At 41.9% G+C, this 21,215-nt stretch overlaps 1 protein-coding gene and 1 pseudogene across 5 annotated transcripts in view; one reads left to right on the plus strand and one right to left on the minus strand.

Moving 5' to 3' along the window:
* The first annotated feature begins 294 nt into the window (after positions 1-294).
* LOC129767321 (probable serine/threonine-protein kinase DDB_G0282963) overlaps positions 295-21,215 on the plus strand; it is a 118,687-nt gene continuing 97,766 nt past the window's right edge. The window contains exons 1-3 of one of the 5 annotated variants that reach the window (XM_055768056.1): positions 295-487; positions 999-1,107; positions 1,170-1,266. The gene's annotated coding sequence lies outside the window, so the exon portion shown is untranslated. Of the gene's footprint in view, positions 1,267-21,215 lie in introns of all 5 variants that reach the window. The other 4 variants (XM_055768054.1, XM_055768055.1, XM_055768057.1 and 1 more) reach the window with 4 other exon arrangements.
* Positions 14,074-14,320, minus strand: LOC129772211 (U4 spliceosomal RNA; annotated as a pseudogene).

A 21,215-nucleotide genomic window follows, 5' to 3' on the forward strand; every position in this document is an offset into this window, starting at 1 on the left:
GTCGAATTAGAGTAGTAAGTTTAATATAGCATTCAACCTTACTTGTGTACCTTGTCCATTACAACAGAAAATAAATCGATCAACCGATTTCCACCATCTTGTTTGTTTTGTTTAGCAATGTATACTCTCTCTCGTTTACTCTCATGGAAGCAAATTGGTTAAAATGAGAAAAAACGATTATCGCTCTCCCACCGCATTGGTATGCGTTTATTTGGTCGGACTATTTTCTCTCTGTTCCTACTTTACTCGACGAACAACGGAGCCAGCAACTCTGCAAGCATTCGAGTATCGTCACGCGACGTGTGTGGAAGCGTAAAAAGCGATCGTACGGTACACATTTTTTTCTCGGTCTCTATTTGGTTGCTCGGGCGATTCTGTGTTGAAAATAGATGCAAATGTGATGTCAAAATAGCGCAGTTTGCGTGATAAATTTGATGTGAGCAACTGGAAAAACTGCTTAAATATACGCTGGTGGAGTGTTTCGAGGGTAAGGTTATCCCTTCAGTGATGAAAATGTGTCTTTAAGAACGTTGGCAAATTTTTCTTCGGAGGCGAACAGCAATTTCATGGTGAAGTGTGAGTTGGTGTGAGTGTGCGAGCGAGGCCGAGCTTGTTATACGGAGTATTGCATGTGTGTGCGTTGAATGCTGCTCCCGCTGAAGGAAACGTCTCTTGGTCGGAAGAAAAACAAAATGTAAAATCGGAAAAAAACAGAAGGAAGAAAAAAAGTTACTCCAAAAGAGTAATTGCGATTTGCTGCCGTGTTGTTTTTTTCTTGTTCAGCGTGATTTTATCGTGGTGAAAAGAATTTGTGGTGTCGAGAGGTGCAACAAAAATAAACAAGGATTCAGCCATCACGATAACCGTGGCAAGAGGAACAAAATTTGACCTATGCTACGAAAACACACCAGAGACAAATTTGAATAGGATGCGATGGCAACAAGGTTATCGTCATTCTGGTTTTCATGAATGAATTTTCTCGTCTCATCCGAGTGTAGAAACGAAACGAACGATCGTAGCGAAGGAGCAATCGCAGAGTAGAAAATAGCAACAGAAGTAACATCGCTTTGCGCAAAAGCCCGACCATTAATGGCTGCCAGCAAATGAGTACGAAGGAGAATACAAAACACTCGTAAATGAAATAAATTATATTTACATTTCGTTTGCAGCTTATCAGTGCATTTGATAACGTGAAATAAAAACAATGCGGAAAGTTGAATCAATCTGGCAGAAGTGAAGCGAAAAGTTGTAGCTGCTTGCAATTGGGTGAGTGTTGATTGAATGCAAAAACAACAAATAAAATCAAATACAAAATGCACTTTTTATTTCGCGTTCGTGTTCGCGTTTTCCATTTCCTCTTCCCCGATTGCGCAGCGATATTCACACACGATTTGGGTTGTATATTTGTGTACTTCCGCCCATTGTTGTTCACTGCAAGACATAACTGAAAACGGGTCCCAAAACCCAACGGAGCTCCTCATTGGCACTAATATGGCTAGTGGAAAAATTGGCAGCAACACAATGTTAACTGATGTTAGATTATAAGCGGGTTTCTCGGGAATGGAGATGGGATGACGTAAGTTACTGCTGACGACGGCGTGGTGGCTTTTCGTGCCACGGCTGGTTTTCGAGAGGCAAAACGAGCGATGGTTGAAAGAAGCTATTTGAATGCGATTGTTGTCTGGGAAGTTTGCGAATAATTGATGCTGGCCTCAAAGTTTCATTCGCGTGTTTGTTTGGCCTTTGGAAGTAGGTTAAGGGCTAGATGAATGAATGAAGGTACACCAGTGTGCGTTATAATCGTGGAAAAGGGAAGGGGTAACTGTTGCGAATGTTTCAATTATCATCAGACAAAAATATCGGAACAATTTTTAATGAAAAATGTATAAACACTACAAAAAATATTGACGACAAGTTCAGTTTTCGCTTGCACATAAGGAATTTTTTGGTCTATTTCTGCACTTGTTTTATCAAATTCTAATGTTCATAGACCATTGAAACAATAATGAAATACTTGTTTGTAAAGCAGTCAATAGTATTAGGATTGAATTGAAATTTATGGAAAACATGCAAAAAAAGGAGAGTGCAAATCTCAGGTCTCCCCCATTAAGCATTTTTTATCCTAAAATGACTCCGTCTACGCAACAATTAGGTTATGGAGATTCACCCGCTCCCCAAAAGATTGAAAAATTCGACTCTGTTACTACTGAAAATGCTAAGCAGCCCGAATCAAATAAACGAAAGGAATAAAACATTTGATAAACAATCGTTTTAACGGCACTAAACAGGAAAACTTCAGTTCTTCAAATGAATTCTTGATTCCAACATTTCTCAATTTTAGGTTTGACTTTTAATCAATAAGTGCTACCAAATCTCAAGTTTTGGTTAAGATTAGCTCACAAACATGAAACGAAACCACTGTGTCATACTACATTTCATGTTCTTGTTACGTTATTTTTGTTGTGTTTATTATTTTCTCATGAAGTAATATTTAGTCTTTGGCTAGTTCGCAACTGACTCCTGAACAAAATAATTGATTTGATCAACAAGGATAAACACAATATCTGTTGGGATAATATAGACACAATAGTGTGAATTTTGTTCTATGATAGAAATTAAATTACTTCTCGGCTGTGATATTCATTGAATCTTGATTCACCACCAATAACAAAAACAAATTGTGAAAAATTAGAGAGCTTCAATTTGGTTGATCGAAATATTCAAGTTTATTATGATTTTTTTTGACGTAGGACTACGTCTTTCATTTCTATACCGGGGTGTAAAATCAAAGTTTCGAAAACGAAAGCGTTACACCGGAAACCGAGATTTTGAGCGTCAATAGCTCCAAAACAACTGAACGAAATTGTATGATAAACACTTCATTCGAAAGATAAAATGTCTACGCATTATATACTTGTTACTTTTTGTTTCAAAAACTTGTTTCAATAGCCTCAAAATTGCTTTCAAAACAGGCTATTGAAATCATCAATCGGTATATAAGCGAGCGCCGCTCGGAGATCCACTCAGTTATAATTGAACAGCGATTGAGGTACCATCGTAGGAATGAATGGATGTTTCCCTAACACAGACTTCAAAACCATGGAGCCTGGGTAAGTCTGCATTGCAAAATGGATACAAGCAGCGGGTACTTTCGTATTCGTTTGCACTTTTGCAAATCGGAATGTTTCCTTAACACAGACTTCAAAACCATGGAGCCCAGGGAAATCGGCATTTCAAAATAGATACAAGCAGTGAGTATTTTTGTACTCGTTTGCGTTTTTGCAAATCGGTATGCTTCCCTAACACAGACTTTAAAACCATGGAGCCTGGGGAAATTGGCATTGCAAATGAGATGCAAGCTGCGAGTAAATAAACATATTTTTCCAACACAGATTCAGAAACCAAAAAGTTTGGAAAACCGGCATTCCAAATCTCGGCAGTACGTTTTATATCCCCATGCATTTTTACACTCCGGAATGCGTTTTGCTAACACGGTCTACAAAAGCGGGTAGAAATATAACCCTTTGGCTCGGTTATTCAGGACTGTATGCCTCTTCATGTCGCCAGCTCACTGAACTTCTTCGCATACCGTTAGATGATTAGGCAAAATGTTGATAACTATTTGCGGCGATAACCACTACTATAATGCATGAATTGACCTAAATAGGGATTTGTTTGCAATTAAATTCGTAAATTGTTTCATTCATTCACTAGTTTAATCAATAATTCACCCAATGAGGAACATTCGAAGTGCGATTATTACTAATTGAAAAAACACAAATGATTACCAACGACAGTCCTACGTCAACCTTGCGTCAACTCATTCGCCGTTTTTTGATAAAATTAAGAGTAACACCTTAAAAACTACAAACTTTGAAGTTTTCTACTTCTAAAATGTTACTTAAATCAACAAATTTAGAAGTTTTACAGCTTCATCTTGTATATTTTTTTTATCTTACAAATGGTAGCAACATAATTGTCCAACGTAGCCTTATTTTTGAATAAGAGCGAGTGTAAGGCAAACAGCGCCTGAAACAGAGAAAAAGTTCAATAACTCTGTCGTTTTTGGAATTCGAAGAAGTAGAAGGATTTTTCTCATCAAATAAGATCCTCTATCATTTCCTGTATGAATTCGGATGTTTTATATGAAAAAGGTATTTCATGACTTTGATGACAAAAGAAAAATATTGGGTTGGGGAAAAAGAAATGTCGTATATTGTCAATATATGGCAACACTTAAACATATATTGTGTTGTACTTATCGCATCGGGTCATACTATACGGCTGTTTAAAGACGATAATTTGTGCTACAAGTGTCGTTTTGACAGTGATGTGATTGTCCTTTTCAGTCTCAAGTTATAGCGCATCAAAGATGGAGTCCACCAAACAAGAAATTAGCCATATTTTACGTTTTTACTACCTGCGAGGTAAAACTGCAACGAAGGCGGCCGAAAAAATTTATGTAGTTTATGGACCCGAAACTGTAACGATTCGCATTAGTGGCTGTCGAAGATACACCGCGTACTGGTCGTCGTGGAAACCGATAAAATCGTTGAAATCATCCAAGTAGACCGGCATGTGAGCACTCGCTCGATTGGCCAGGAACTGGGTATAGACCATAAAACCGTTTGGAACCATTTGCAGAAGATTGGATCCCAAAAAAAAAGCTGGATGTATGGGTGGACAGCGCGGAAGCTGTTCAACAGAGCTAAAATTAATTCGGATTGGTCTCAATATAGGAGCGCCCTAACCGAATATAACAGAGAACTAAGACGATCTAAACGAAAATCCTGGGTAAATAACTGCGAAAGCATTGAAAGTACCCCAATCGTTGCAAGACTAAGTAAGACTCTTGCAAAAGACCACTCGAACGGACTAGGTTCCCTCAAAAAGGACGACGGTTCGTTCACAAAATCTCCCTCAGAAGTATTAGACTTACTGATGAAAACTCACTTCCCGGGATCTACATCGGTTCATTCTGATACCAGTCCTAGCTTCAACCGCGACATGAAATGCTCTCGAAGTTATTCTCAAAGTGCAAAGGATGTCGCAAAGATAGTTGCTGGAATGGTTTTCACGAAGGCCAGAGTAGTAAGCGCGGTGAGATCCTTTCAACCATACAAATCCGCAGGTGCAGATGGAATTTTTCCAGCCCTGATTCAAAAAGGTGAATCTAAGCTGATTCCATCTCTAATCGAGATTTTTAAGGCAAGTCTGATACTAGAGCACATTCCTTCCACATGGAGACTCGTTAAAGTGGTCTTCATTCCAAAAGCTGGGAAACGTGATAAATCACTCCCAAAATCATTCAGACCAATTAGTTTATCATCAATACTGCTGAAAACTATGGAAAAAGTATTATATGAATACATAAAGTCTGTATTCATGTCCAAATGTCCTTTATCTAAATACCAGTTTGCCTATTAATCAGGCAAATCCACAGTCACAGCGTTACACACGCTTGTGACTAAAATTGAAAAATCTCTTTCGTCAAAAGAAACTGCATTATGTGCGTTTCTTGATATCGAAGGGGCTTTCGACAATGCTTCTTATGTATCAATGGCACAGGCTATGAGAAGAAGACATTTCGATGACTGCATAGTCGAATGGATCAAAGGCATGCTCACAAATAGACAAATCACCTCGGAGCTGGGTGGGTCGTCGACATCTGTGATTGCAACGAAAGGTTGCCCACAAGGAGGGGTTCTATCACCTCTACTTTGGTCACTGGTGGTTGACGACCTTCTGATTAGTTTGGAGGCGAATGGTTTCGAAACCGTGGGTTTTGCTGATGATTTAGTCATAATGGTACGTGGCAAATTCGACGATGTGATATCGAGCAGGATGCAGATGGCCTTAAACCTTACACAATAATGGTGTATCAAAGAAGGTCTGAGCATAAATCCCTCAAAAACAACAATTGTTCCTTTCACCAAAAAGAAGAAACTGCATCTGCAGACTCTAAATCTTGGAGGAGAGGAAATAAAATTCAGCGTTTCAGCGACCAGTGCTAGCAAAGTATTCAAAAAATAATTTTGTTTCCAGCCGACGGCATGCATCAACCGGTGAACAATCAAGCATGAGTGGATTTTCAAACAGATGCTCATATTCATAGATTTTTGGGATTTCAAATTTTAGTTTCTTTCCAAAGCTCTTTTCGAGCTATTGAAACAAGTTTTCGAGTCAATAAGTAACAAACATAACTCGTAAACCTTTTATCTTTCGAATGAAGTGATTGCCATACCACTTTTTTCAGTCGTTAGAAAGGTATTAACGTTCAAAACACCTTGTACCTCAAACGTAACTTTTTTGTTTTCGAAACTTTTAATTCACACCCCAGTACTGAAATGAAATAAATAGTCCTACGTCAAAAAACGATGTTTCCTATAAACAATTTTCTCAATCTTACAACTAGGTCGTTCATTTTTGACGTAGGACTACGTCTTACATTAAGGGTACCAAATCAGAAAGCAGGTCACGTTTTGATGAAATAAAGTTAACGTTCATAACTATTTTTTTTCCATGATTTGTTTGATACGCTATGCATTACAATCCTATAGTCTGTATATGGTTTAAATTGATGAAAATTGGAAGCATTCCCATTTCCCCTTACATTTGTTCTGACCATTTGTGTGCTTTCCCGAACAGAGCTGTCAATAACGGGCATCTTATGCTGCCGCTAGAAAAGAAACAACGAAGGGGGATAGCGAAAAGAGAATATTTGCGAAGTAAACTCCACCCTTGCATAGGAAGTAAGCTGTCGCTAGCGTATAAGTATTGCATCTCCTCTGAGGAGAATTCTCAGAATCTTCCTGTGCCCGAAACAACAAAGGTCGCTTATTCTGCTCGTATCGAGCTGTGAACGCTAGCGAATATTTCACTTGAATTGCATCTGGCATTGCAATTAACACAACTATTCGAACTATGGCAAAGCAGGCAAAAAAAAAAGAAGAGTGCAAATGATTATAAATCACTTCTAGCAATCAGTGCTTGGCTTTGTGTGTGTTGCTTGTTTTCGTTGCGCGAAACCTAGAACTTGTTCATTTCCTGTGTATGTGAACAGCACACCTTCGATACTTTTAGTTGCCATTAGTATTTGCTCTCATGCGCATCGGCTCTGTTCTGATGCAACAAGCTCCTAGCTTTGTTGACGGTTTTGACCGAGAGTCGAGAAACGATTTTTCATAATCGGTTTCATTTCTATCGCTGCACCTGTGTGGAACTGTTAGACGCGTGTTTGATATTTGTTGAATGGCGATGCACGGAAGATGCCTCTCGTTAAATACTCAGTGCAATGCGTGCATTGATATAAAGAAACAAATTGCGACATATGACCAATTAGAGTATTGTTCTCGCAAAGGCAACAACCCCTCGATTTTTTTTAGATATCGTGTGATTAATACAAATAAGTGCAAGTGTAATACTAAAAAACTTCCAAAAACCATGTCCTCATGCACTACGAAATTATTTGATTCAAATGGCTCGTTTATCATTTTGGATATTATTTTAAAATGTATCATTATTTTAGGAAAAGCTCTTTAGAAGAAAGTTTTAGAAGCCCTGGAAAGGGCCGATGGTTTTCGTAATTTCGTAGGAGCATGGATGGATGGATGAAGATGATTGATTCATTATTCATCCTTACCCTCACGAGAACAATACACAAGCTGGTCATATTTCGAAATTTGTATTCTTATTACTAATGCGAGCTTCATCGCGAATTTCTTCTTTTAGACACACATTTGATACACATTCCGGCCACAGACGATTATATTTTTGTTCTTCCACCACCCCTACTATTATCTATCTTTGACAATGCATAAAAACAATGATTCGTACGTGTTATTCAATCGAGATCGATTTTTTTTATCGACCTCCTACATCAGGTTTGAGAACAAAACATTCAAGAAAGATCTAAATTGCTTGTCCGTTAGTTTCGGGACAGGTCAGAGACTTCTTTTTGAAAAGCAGCAAACTGGTAAAAGCCACGGAAGCATCTTCAAGCACGACTCAAATTTGCGAGAGATCATCTCGATTGAGTTGGCTACAAAAATGATATGAAATTGCGTAGCATTCTATTGTTAGACCAAACGAAAGCAAGATAATGACCCTAAGTACACAGCTTTTACTGTAAAGGATGAGAAAGTATAGGTTACGCGATGACCAGTCCAGCCCTCGATCTGATTCCGATAGAAAGTCTGTGATAGATTGTCAAGAAAGTCGGTAGAACGTGGAACGATACCAAATGGAGCGACGGCAGCTAACACATCTCTTTCGACAGAAAGCGCCGCTCGGAAGAGAAAGAGCGTGAGGAGCTGCTTTGTGGTTCTCGAAACCCGCGCAAGTTCTTCAATATATCAAAAGGTCTTGCGCGAGCCTTCGTGTCGCGGGCCGAAACGTACAGGAACAGAGAAGGAGGCTTCTTGAAGAACTAACGCAAGGTGATCGAAAGGCAGCACTACGATGAACACCAGAACAGTGCGCAGACAGGAGACCAAGACGGCGTTGAAGAGAACTACATCGGTGCAGTGAACAACGATGATGTACCACCTTTTACAATGTGTGAAGTTTAGGAGGCCATTATTCAGCTGAAGAACTGTCAAGAATGGCATTGCTGCAGAGCTCTTCAAGGGAGGTCCGGCAAAACCTGTACTGTGTATGTACCGGTGACAAGCTGAATTGTGAGAACTACCGTGTGATCCTGAATAGTGTCTATCAAATTCTGTCTCAGATCCTTTTTTTTTTTGCTGTTTATCGTCGATAGTAAACAGGTTTGTGGAAAGTTATTAGTTATTAGAATTCATGCCCTCGACGACGGAGCAGATTTTTACATCGCGACAGATCCTCCAAAAGTGTCGCAAGTATCGTATCTTCGTCGACTTCAAAGCCGCATATGATACTATCGACTGACGACAGCTACGGAGAATCATGGACAAGCACGGATTTCCCAGATAGCTGACATGAATGATTCAGGCAACAATAAAGGGTGTGTGGTGCAGTTTGCGGATCTAACACGATCTGAGATTCACAGGGAATTTCGATCGACTCTTCTGTCTGCTCTCCAACGTGGCGCTTGAAGGTGTTATGTGTAAAGCGGGCTTCAACATGCAGCACACGATTTACAAAAAGTCCTGTCAGTTTATCTGCTTCTCCGATGACATGGACATGATTGGAAGAACACATGCGACGGTAGCCGACTTGTACACTCGACTGAAATACGAAGCAGAGCTGATCGGGCTTGGGATTAATGCATTTAAGATTGAATACATGCTAGTAGCAGAGGCTGAACGTCACAGAATCCTTCTTAAAGGGTGTGTCACATCAAATTGCATCACGGAAAAAACGCTGTAGAAATTTAATTTTAAGGAATTATATTTTCAGCTTTCGCTTATAATCAGATAAGAGTGTATAGATCACGTTGGCCATGCTTCACTGTCAATTTTTCGTAAATTTGGAAAAATGTCGTCGAACGAAAAAGAGCGTCGTGAATTAATCCTGTGCACTCATTTCGAGAATCCGGAGTTGTCACATCGGGACATCGGTAAGATGCTGGGAATCGTCCAATCCACGGTCAGCAGAGTACTAAAACGATACTTCGAGAACCTAACCATCGACCGGAAGGTGAAGAACGGCAAAAATGGATGCTCCGTCAGTGAAAAAGATCACAAGCGCGTAGTTTAGCAGTTTAGACGTGATCCGAGAAGTTCGGTCCGGGATGTCGCCAATAAGCTGAATTTGTCAAGTTAATTCGTCCAGCGGACCAAGCAGCGGGAGGGCCTGCGTACATACAAGGTTCAGAAGGCTCCTAACCGCGACGAAAGGCAAAATATGGTGGGGAAGACGCGAGCCCGGAAGCTGTACACCGAAATGCTGACGAAGCCGCATTGCCTGGTAATGGACGACGAAACCTACGTCAGAGCGGACTTACGTCAGCTGCCGGGCCTGTTGTTCTTCTCCGCAGAGGACAAATTCAGCGTTCCGGAGGAGATTCGCAAGCAAAAACTATCCAAGTTTGCCAAAAAGTACATGGTGTGGCAAGCGATCTGCTCTTGCGGAAAGCGGAGCGCCCCCTTCGTGATGACCGGCACGGTAAACGGGCAGGTTTACCTTAAGGAGTGCCTACAGAAGCGCTTACTACCACTATTGAAGCAGCACGAGGGCCCGACCATCTTCTGGCCGGATCTCGCTTCGTGCCACTATTCAAAGGACGTGTTGGAGTGGTACGAAGCCAACGGGGTCACCTTCGTGCCAAAGGAAATGAACCCGCCCAACGCGCCGGAGCTTCGCCCAATAGAGAAATATTGGGCGATTATGAAGCAGGCCCTCCGGAAGAACCCAAAAGTTATCAAATCGGAGGCGGACTTCAAGAGAAAATGGATTTCTGTTCAAAAAAAAACTACAACCTGACGTTGTACAGAACCTTATGGACGGGGTAAAGAGGAAGGTGCGAGCATACGGGCTTGGGCTCGAAGTATGAATAAAAAGAAAATGCCAAAAGTTGTTTAATAGTTTTTATTTTACTGTCTAAAATTTTCAAAAGAATCGGTCTTCTGGGCGAATTTCTACAGCGTTTTTTCCGTGATGCAATTTGATGTGACACACCCTTTAGTATTAGTGTTGTGATCGACACTAGTAACACTAGCAACAACCGTGAAATTCTAAAACGCATAGTCAACGGAATTCGTACCTACTATGGCCTCCACAAATCCCTAAGGTCCAACCTGCTCCGAAAACCTAGTGTTCGCTTCGAATCCTGTGGAGAGATGGTGCAAGACTTAGCAAGAATCGGCGTGGCCCTGAGTTGGGGAACTGCAGCTATGGACCGAATTATTTGGCGAAACAATGTTTTGAATAAGATACAATCCCTTCATCGGATGTAGCATTATTGCAAAAAATAGATCTAGTTGGTCAGGTCGAGACGACCTCGTCCTCTTCGCTATCTGTATATGGTGTATGACGAATGGTGGAGTATGTGTTAATGTAGGGGTGTTTCTGCATCCCCAAAACGATTCGATACTGAACGAAAACTGCTCATCGTCGAGGAATCCTTGACCAAATAATCCAAACCTAACAATCACATTAATGAATAACAGTAGAAAAATTAATGATGAGAATATATAAATTTAATTTAAAAAAGTCATTGAAATTTCTCTCTTCGAAACATAGTCTATTATTCGAATTCTGATGACAACCACTCTCTAACAAGTTATGTTAAAAAAAAGTATTTGTTATAGTTTTAAAAATACAAACAAGCGATGAATTGAAGCGTAGATACGAAGTCATTCATCAACCCAAGGACTCCAAATAATCTACCCTGTCAGTGCATATTTTTGGTTCACGCCACCGACAAAACTAGAATATTTTAGAGCGGATTTAAATAATTCATTCTCAGACCTGAAACATCCAAACTGTCATCAAATGGCGCAGTGTTCAATCGTCGCCGACTCGACGACTGTTAGTTGCTAGCGTGGCGTGTCTTCAGTGGACTTTCCCGGCTAGTAGGATAGCGCCGCCCACGTTTTCCGGCGTTTTCCGTCATATTCGATCTGATGAAAGCCAAAATAACCTTCTCACGTCAGTACAGTTTTCATCAATGGAGAGAGAAAAACAACACAGCGTCATCAAACACACGGTATACATTAGGTGCTGTAGATTGCGAAATAACATCCCACTGTCGCTACTCGCGTTTGTTTTCCTTTCACCCGTTACAACAAGTCACAATCGGTTATGCCATGTCGTCCACGAATGTGGAATGATCGCCCACTTGCTCTCGTTGCTCTTTCACTATCCTGTCGTGATCTTACCCCCGTTAACGCACGACGACTAGGACAACGTCGAAATATTTAAGTCTGACGGTAAACAACTATGTCATGCTTTCCGAGAATCATCATTCAAAAACAAACAGCTTGCCGTCACCTTCCGTTATTTCGGCGTTCGCGAAACGGCGAGTCAGAGGGAGAGAGGACACGGGAGGGGGATCCGACATTTGTATGTATCTTATCAAAACGACTTTGGAAGAAGCAAAACAAAATTCTTCAGTCGACGGGCAGTATTAATTTCGCTGCTTAAAGCTCAAAGGGCACGGCGAGAAATTGTTTTTTTTTCTCTATTTCATCAGGAGCTAACGAAGGAAAGGTAAAATGGAACACAAACTCGCACTCATCGAAGCTTGGTTAACTGAAAACAAAAAAAAACAAGTTTCTTGCAGTTGCTGACTCTTTAAGTCGAATCTGCGCTAGACAAGATGGTGACAGTTGAACAAAACAGATTTATTTTTCACTGCTGACCCGGCAAACTTCGTCCCGCCCAAAATTTATTTTTTGTTATCAATACCTCCACAAGATTCACGTTTTCTCACATACGATCATGGGTTCAATCGCAGAACTGTTCATTGATTAATCTTCTAATTGGCCCTTTACAATTTATTTTGGTTTCATTTGCTTGATTAATTCTCAATTAATGCAGAAAATTGTGTTTCATTTGTATGGCAACAATATGGAAACAAAATAAAATGCGTTTCGAAACGTTTTTTCTTATGTTTCCCGATTTTTTAAAAATAGTAAAATTTAAATAATATCATTTTTTAGAGCGATAGAGAGGTGCCTGCAGATTGTATCCATTATTGTATCCATATCCATCGATATTCGATATTTAAAAGATCGTTCTTTTTCTCTCCGAATTTCGATCTTCCGTATCGATTCTTCCTACTCCAAAACAAATCGCGAAATCGATCTTTTCTTTTCGACCTTTCCGATCTTTTTGACCGTAGAAAAGAAATTTGTTTTTCAGTGAACATTGATGTTAATCTCACAAAAAACCACTTGACAATTTTTTTTTAAACATTAGATCTTTTTCAAGGTTGTCAAATTAGTGGTCGCAAATTTAGGAGAAGTAGTTTTGTAAGTTTGGTCATTACAAAACAAGAGGTCACAAATTATATTTACACCATCACATTCACTAGAATGACAGTGAAAATTGTGACGCGATGGGATGATGACAACAGGTTCAGCTGAAGCGTTTTTTTTCTAGAATTGAGACTACTACCAAGATTTTGTCTGAATGCCAGACGTACGATACGATTGGATTAAACGGGATTATTGTCAGCGGAGTTCTGAATTAACATCAGTTGTTGAATGACGGTGCAAAATGAATGCCCTGGAAAATATCTTTTTCTGGGCTTTCCATTTTTTTTTGTAATTGTGACTGTGTGTGAAATGCTTTTGATGTTTGAATAGAAATGTGTAAAGTTAATTCCATGTTTAAAAAAAGACAACACTTATATAGAACAAGTAAATAAATTGGAAAAATGGCATTCGATTTTTTAAAGAGGTACCGTAAACCGGGGGCAAATTGATCGCAATTTTCAGAAAAATGTGAATATTTTCGAAATTTTTTGTTAGATTTATACCTAATTATTTTTGAAATCAGTACTGGTGCTAAGGCCACAAAACGTTATGGAATGTTTTTTTGAAAAAAATCCGTTGGCGTTAATTTGGAAAATTTTCAGCGGAAAATTTCTAAATTCGGCTTCGGGGTGAAATTGATCAATCTATGTTTACAAAAATCTATTGCATACAAAATCTATTATTTCTTCACCTACGGTCATTTGAATGATAATTCAAGGGTTTGAGGATACAAAAACCTGAATTAATCCACCTAAAGTTGGGGTCATGCCTTTCCATAACTCGATTTAAACGCTAATCTGTAGGTCATCCGGAGACCATTCCGGTTATCCTAATGTGGTCAACAATCCTTGAAATTGTCACCAATGAGCTAGTTTTGCCGAACCAAGACGTTCGATCTGTCGCATGATGAGATTCGGTTCTGGTCAGTTGTGGTGCTTTTTTGTATAACAGTTTTTTTTCTCACTTGTTTGAATAGTAATTACAAGCATTTGAACGCTTATTCAACCCATCAAGTATCGGCTAGGAGTGGATTAATATGTTTAGCGTCTATAAATATTGTTTTGATAATATGTTATGTTGTTGAAAATATGTTTCTTTATCATAGTTAAATGTGGAGGCGATCTGGCGTAGTGGTAACATCCATGCCTCTCACGCTAAAGGTCACGAGTTCAATTCTCACTCCCGACATTCTTCCAAAAATGGAAGTAAAAAGTGACGAACCAGCCAAATGAGTTGAAAATCACTATAATACAGATAAAAAAAAAAAAAAAAAACTATGGATGGGTTATACCTATGATATAACCGCAAGGTTGACGTAGGAGTGCCGTTCACTTAGTAATCATTTGTGTTTTTTCAATTAGCAATAATCGCACCTCGGATGTTCCTCATTGGGTACGATATTGCTGCTGCGCAGAGCTTTATTTTGTATGTATTGATTAAACTAGTGAATAAATGAAACAATTTACGAATTCAATTTCAAACAAAACCTAATTTAGGTCAATTCATGCATTGTGGTAGTGGTTATCGCAGCAAATAGTTATCAACATTTTGCCTAATCATCAAGAAGCGTAGGAGTTGTACCCGTTTTGTAGACCGTGTTAGCAAAACGAATTCCGCAGTGTAAAAATGCATGGGAGTATAAAAGTACTGCCAAGATATGCAATGCCGATTTTCCCAACTTATTGATTTCAGAATCATTTCGACATTCCGATTTGCAAAAATGCAAGCGAGTACAAAAGTAATCGCAGCTAGCATCTCATTTGCGATGCCAATTTCCCACGCTCCATGGTTTTGAAATCCGTGTTAGGGATATATTCCGATTTGCAGAAACGCAAACAAGTAAAAAGTACCCACAACTTGCAACTATTCTGCAATGCCAGTTTCCCCAGGCTCCATGGTTTTGAAATCTGTGTTAGGGAAACATTCCGATTTGCAAAAACACGAACGAGTGCAAAAGTACTCGTTGATTGCATATAATTTGCAATGCCAGTTTCCCCAGGCTCCATGGTTTTGAAGTCTGTGTTAGGGAAACATCCCGATTTGCAAAAACGCAAACGAGTACAGAAGTATCCGCTGATTGCATCTAATTTTCGATGTCAGTATCCCCAGGCTCCATGGTTTTGAAGTCTGTGTTAGGGAAGCATTCCGATTTGCAAAAGCGCAAACGAGTACAAAAGTACCCGTAGAATGCATTTAATTGGCAATGCCAGTTTCCCCAGGCTCCATGGTTTTGTAATCTGTGTTAGGGAAACATTCCGATTTGCGAAAACGCAAACGAGTACAAAAGTTCCCGCTGCTTGCATCTAATTTGCAATACCAGTTTCCCCTGGCTACATGGTTTTGAAGTCTGTGTTAGGGAAACATCCATTCATTCCAGCGATGGTACCTTAATCGTTACGCAATCATAACTGAGCGAATTTCCGAGAGACACTCGCTTTTATACTGATTGGTGTGATTTCAATAGCCTGTTTTGAAAGCAATTTTAAGGCAATTGAAACGAGTTTTTGGATCATAAAGTAACAAGCATAGAACGCGTAGACATTTTATCTTTCGAATGAAGTGTATATCATACCATTTCGTTCAGTTGTTTAGGAGCTGTCAACGCTCAAAATATCGTTCTCCGGCGTAACGCTTTCGTTTTAGAAACTTTGAACTTACACCCCAGTATAGAAATGAAAGACGTAGTCCTACGTCAAAAAAAAAAAATTTTGGTTCTCAAATGGGGATCAACACTAGGGTAGGAGCCTACCTGTTGGTCTCAAATGTTCCTATCTCACGCCTCCACGAAGATCATATGACGACATTTTTAGATCGGGCGTGAACTGGAAACACACACCTGGTCTTGGCTCCGAGAACGGGTGTCGAAAGTGGCTAAGTGAGGGGGTGCGAGCGAGTCAGAGCGCTATATCTCTCCCGGGGAAGGCCTCCCGGGTCATGGAGGCCTTGCCAACCCGCTGTCTCCCGGGCAAAGGAGATACACCCAGAAAATGGAGCTACGTTCACGAAGAATACTCAGAATGCGATCGCCCGAGGAGGGTCCCCGAACTGGAGCTGGTCCTGGAACGGGCGTAAGAGCGAGCGGCCAGCGGCTGGAGGGCGATGTGCAAGAGCGGGCCACCAGCCGGGTTCAACCCGAAGAGCTACCGCCACACGGAAACAGCAGCCATCGACATCACCAACGAAACGCTGCGCCTACGAGGCGTGTTGCGACTGTCAGACGACAGTCGTCCACACTTGTGGGTACTACTAGGCGACGGATCATGTGGACACACGAAATGAACGAATTCGTGATCCGCGCCTATTACATCTGCACTGCTTTGGAGACGGACATGAGCGGTCGCCCTCGAATACTCGCAATGTTCGAGGAAGCGTATCCAGAGTTCGTCGGGAGGCTTGACCAAAACGCGATGAACGCGAGGCGTAGAGCGATTGTACGCAACAATATGCTCTCCCAAACGCAAGTCGACGACATCAAGCAGCAGGTGCAGAGAGAACTAAGCTCCAGAACAAGCAGAGCAAGCGATGTGTCGAGACGAAGTTCAGTTCGGCTGAGCAATTCATTCGCGAGTGGGGCACGCGAATCAGCACCAGTGGAGGCCACAGTACAACAACCCCCTGAGCCGGAAGATCCACAGCCAGATCAACAACTACTACGCGATCTGGTCTTCCATTACGACGAGGCGATCTCACAGTTCCGCGACACGGATCCTTTGTCGCGCCCCAGGATCCCGAAGTTGCAGCATTCCCGCAGGCTGACAAGTGCAGTAAAGCTCATGAACGAGCACGTTCTTCCGCTGCACTTGGTTGATGCTGAGAACATGGAGGAGCTGCAACTGAAAGTTTACTGTGCTGCTGTGGCGACCGCCAAAAGTTTAGGATACCGTATTAGGCCAAGAGGCGGACTGCTCCAACATCTCCGTGAAAGGCGTGAGCCTCCATGGCGAAGGAGATTGGAGCAACGGATCCTAAACAAGCGCGCCGCAATTGGAAGACTGATGGCGTACAAAAGAGGCAGCAGATCGGTGAAATTATGTCGCCAAGTTGCTGTGATCGTGCGGCCTACTGAACTTCGCCAGCTGGGAGCTCACCAGCTGACGGAAAAACTCGACACACTGGTACAGCAATTGAGCGTCCTTACAAAACGGCTGAAACGTTACTCTGACTCTGCAAAGCGCCAGGAACAAAATCGGATGTTCAGAGATAACGAGAAAGCGTTCTACGACCACATTAGCGACGAGAAGCCCGACTACCGCGAAGGTTTGACAGATATTAGCGATGTGACGAACTTCTGGGCTGGTATTTGGGAGGCCCCAGTAGAACATCGCGACGGGCAAATGTGGTTAAGACGGGAGGAGGAGAGTTGTGGTGAAATTGGAGAGATGCCAGCTATCATCGTCGGAGAGAACGATGTCCGCGAAGCCTCGCGGTACCTGAGGAACTGGGCAGCACCGGGCCCCGATGGTGTCCAGAACTTTTGGCACAAGAAGCTGACCGTCGCACATCCAAAGATAGCTGAGTGCTTCAACAAGGTGCTACGTGACACACACAACCTTCCTGAATTCGCCACCCGTGGCGTCACCTTCCTCCTCCCGAAAGACAGCAACACATTGAACCCATCAAAGTACAGACCGATAACGTGCCTATCGAGTCTGTACAAAATACTGAGCAGCATAATTACCGCCAAAGTTTCTGCTCACTGCGAACAGCATCACATCATCGCAGAAGAGCAGAAAGGATGCAGGAAAAATACGCATGGCTGCAAAGACCAGGCCATCATCGACGCAGCCATAGTCGGCCAGGCGGTATATAACCAGCGGAACCTAAGTATGGCCTACATCGATTACAGGAAGGCTTATGACTCCATACCTCACTCGTTTCTCGTCCGGGTATTGGAGCTCTACAAAATTGATCCCGTCGTCGTTAGGTTCCTGCAGCATGCGATGAGGCAGTGGAGTACGTCTCTGCACCTCAGTGATGGGGAAAATGTGTTGCAGTCTAGAACGCTGCAGATAAAGAGGGGGATATTCCAAGGCGACTCTTTCAGCCCGCTTTGGTTTTGTCTGGCACTGAACCCCCTCAGTAGGACGCTCAATAGAAACGGTCATGGCTATAAAATAAGGTATGGCGACGGCGCCCACGAAGAAGTGACCCATACCTTCTACATGGATGATCTCAAGGTATACGCTGATTCACGTCAGCGTCTAGGTGTAGCTATCCGGGTTGTCGAAGACATAAGCAGGGACATCTGCATGTAGTTCGGCCTTGACAAGTGCCGCTGTGTCCATCTGCTGAAAGGGCAGCTTACCGAATCCGGAGGTTACGAGGTCTATGACGGCGAGTTCATAAGAGACATGGTTCGTGGCGAATCCTATAAATATCTTGGATTCCGACAGCTCACCGGGATTCGCCACTCCGACATCAAGACGGAGCTGCGAGACAAGTTCTTGAGTCGAGTGAACTGTGTCCTGAGGACTTTCCTCAACGCGGGGAACAAGGTACGCGCGATCAACACATTCGCGGTTCCCCTGCTGACCTTCAGTTTTGGTGTAGTCAAATGGAGCAAAACTGACCTAGAGGACCTTGAGAGGAGGATGAGGAAAGCATTTAAAGAGGCCGGAATGTACCATCCTCAATCGGCACTGGAGAGAGTTTCACTGCCACGCAAAGAAGGGGGACTTGGAATAGTCGACATATCTGCACTGTGTGTTGCCCAGGTACGACAACTGCGCGAGTACTTTGAGAACGCGCCAACCAAAACGCGCTATACCGGGCTGTCTGCGCCGCCGACAGAGGATACAGCGCTCTGCACTTGGCGCAAGCGGAGTACCAACTCAACTGCAATCTGCAGACAGTGGAGGAGAAGATTGCAGCTTGGAAGCAGAAGGCAGTGCATGGTGCCCACCCCCATCAACTGGACCGGCCACACGTCGACAAGGCCGCATCTAATATGTGGCTAACGCGTGGTGAACTCTCTTCAGTAGTAGAAGCCGACATGATAGCCATCCAGGACAGGATAATGCCGACGAGAAACTGCAGGCGGTACGTCTGGCATCAAGACGTTGATGACATTTGCCGGATGTGCCATCAACCAGGTGAAAACATAGAGCACATTATGGGAGGCTGTCCCGTTTTGGCCAACGCAGCCTACACCGAGCGCCACAACAACGTGGCCCGTATTGTTCATCGACAACTGGCGCTCCAATGTGCTCTACTGGAAGACAACGTACCAAACTACCGGTACCTGCCTGCACCTGTCCTGGAAAATGACCGTTTCAAGCTGTACTGGGATCGCACTGTTCTGACCGACCTCTCGATCCACCACAACCGGCCAGATATAATGGTTTACGACAAGAGCGACCGCAAAGTCACCATCATCGATGTCGCTATTCCACTGAACCAGAATCTGGAGGAGACCCACGGTCGCAAAATCTGCAAGTACCGACCATTGGCCGTGGAGCTCAAGGAACTGTGGGGGCTAAGGGAGGTCCCAAGAATTGTTCCAGTCGTTCTCTCTGGAACTGGAATTGTCCCGAAGACACTTCTGGAAGCGCTAAAGGTGTTGAATATGGAGAAGGAATTGGCCGGCATCCAAAAGTCGGTCATCCTTAGCACCTGCGCGATTGTCCGACAATTTCTCGGTCAGGACTGAAACAGCACGAGCATGCAGATACGTGCATTCCGCAGAGCCTAGTCCCCCTTTGGCATTCAGAAGCCCGGGGGCAGGTGAAAATTCTGGCTAGGTTCGCCTAGTTAAGAAGTGAGATAAGTCTGAAAAAAATCATAGTTAAAAATGAAAACGAAAATGCTATTTAGAAAAATATTGATTTTTTATGCAAGTGATTCGTTGAGAGCCATTGGCAAAAAGAACCTTCAGATGATCATAGCCGCATCTCTAAAGTGGCCATAACTCGGTAAATAATGGGATTTCGGAAAAGTCCTTTCTAGGGTATATTCTTGAATGCCTAAACTTTAGAAAGTTGATGATTTTTTTTTCAAATTACTAAAAAATAGAAAATCTCAGGCTTCAGAAAAAAAACCCCAGATCAAAGTACATCCAGTTTTTTTTTACGCGGTTTTTTAATTTTTTTTACACTGATTTTCCAATTAACGCGTTTTTTTACGCTGTACCCGCGTAAAAAATTCTAGTGCGATATCACTAGAATTTTCCTCAGAGCATATTACGGTAATTTGTGCTTGTAACGGAGCTTAGCACTTAGGATGGAAATTAGTGCCGCACCTTTACATAATTCTTACGTGGATTTTATGTGTTGTGTAACGGGGAGCTCACCGGGCGGTACAACGGGACGGGGTTTTTACGGGCAGCGATGCGTGAATGTCTTTCCCTGTCTACTTAGCTCTGGACGGTCCAACAGTGGTACTGCACGTGCATCGGCAGTAGAGTGTACAAATCACAAAGGGAATCTTCTAGCAACAGCAAATGACCTCATTCGTGAGGAAAACTGAACTATAGCTACCCGTAACCATCGAAATTGCAGGATAAAACTACTGGTTTCCGGAAGCGAGCAACACTCAATTTTTTACTTCCGTTTTACGCATGGATAGTCCCATTTGGTATTTATCATTAGGTGACATGGTTTTTTACGTGGATTTTCCAATTAACGCGGTTTTTTTCTTACGCGGATTTTCGAATTACCGCGTTTTTTTACACGGATTTTCCAATTAACGCGGTTTTTTAACGAGATACGTATCCCCCGCGTAAAAAAAACCAAAAGCTGCAAAAAAATGCTGCAAAAGAATAACAACACGAATTAGCAGATACACATTTACATAAAAAAGTAGGTATTAAAAATTTCGATTATCGTGTTAAAAACCAAAATAGTCAACTGCTTTATTAGATTTTTCAAGAGATCTAGGAAACTTAAATTTATATTGATGATCCTCATATTTATATTATTTATATTAGCATATTGCTTGGGATAGTCTTTCAAAGGGTTGCATGAAAAATCCAGAGGTTTTCCAATCGCGATCCGCGAAGCATTTACTCCGTGTCCTTTGCGAAATCCTAGACCCACTTTGAAATGCTAGCTGATTTTATTTCTTTAGATATATATTTTTCCATATACAGGTCGGACTCGATTATCCGGGATTCGATTATCAGGAATTTTCAGACTCGATTATCCGGAGTATTTTATTTTTGATTTTCGGAAATTTTGAATAATTTGTATAATAATTCTATATTGAATAGCTAATATGGGTATCAAAAGAAAGGACTTGACTAGTAGAATGCAGTTATTTATGAAACATGCAAATCCAAGATGGCGGCCACTACAAAATGGCGGATTACATATTTTC

This window comes from Toxorhynchites rutilus, chromosome 2, assembly GCF_029784135.1.
Source record: "Toxorhynchites rutilus septentrionalis strain SRP chromosome 2, ASM2978413v1, whole genome shotgun sequence".
Taxonomy (NCBI): Eukaryota; Metazoa; Arthropoda; class Insecta; order Diptera; family Culicidae; genus Toxorhynchites; species Toxorhynchites rutilus.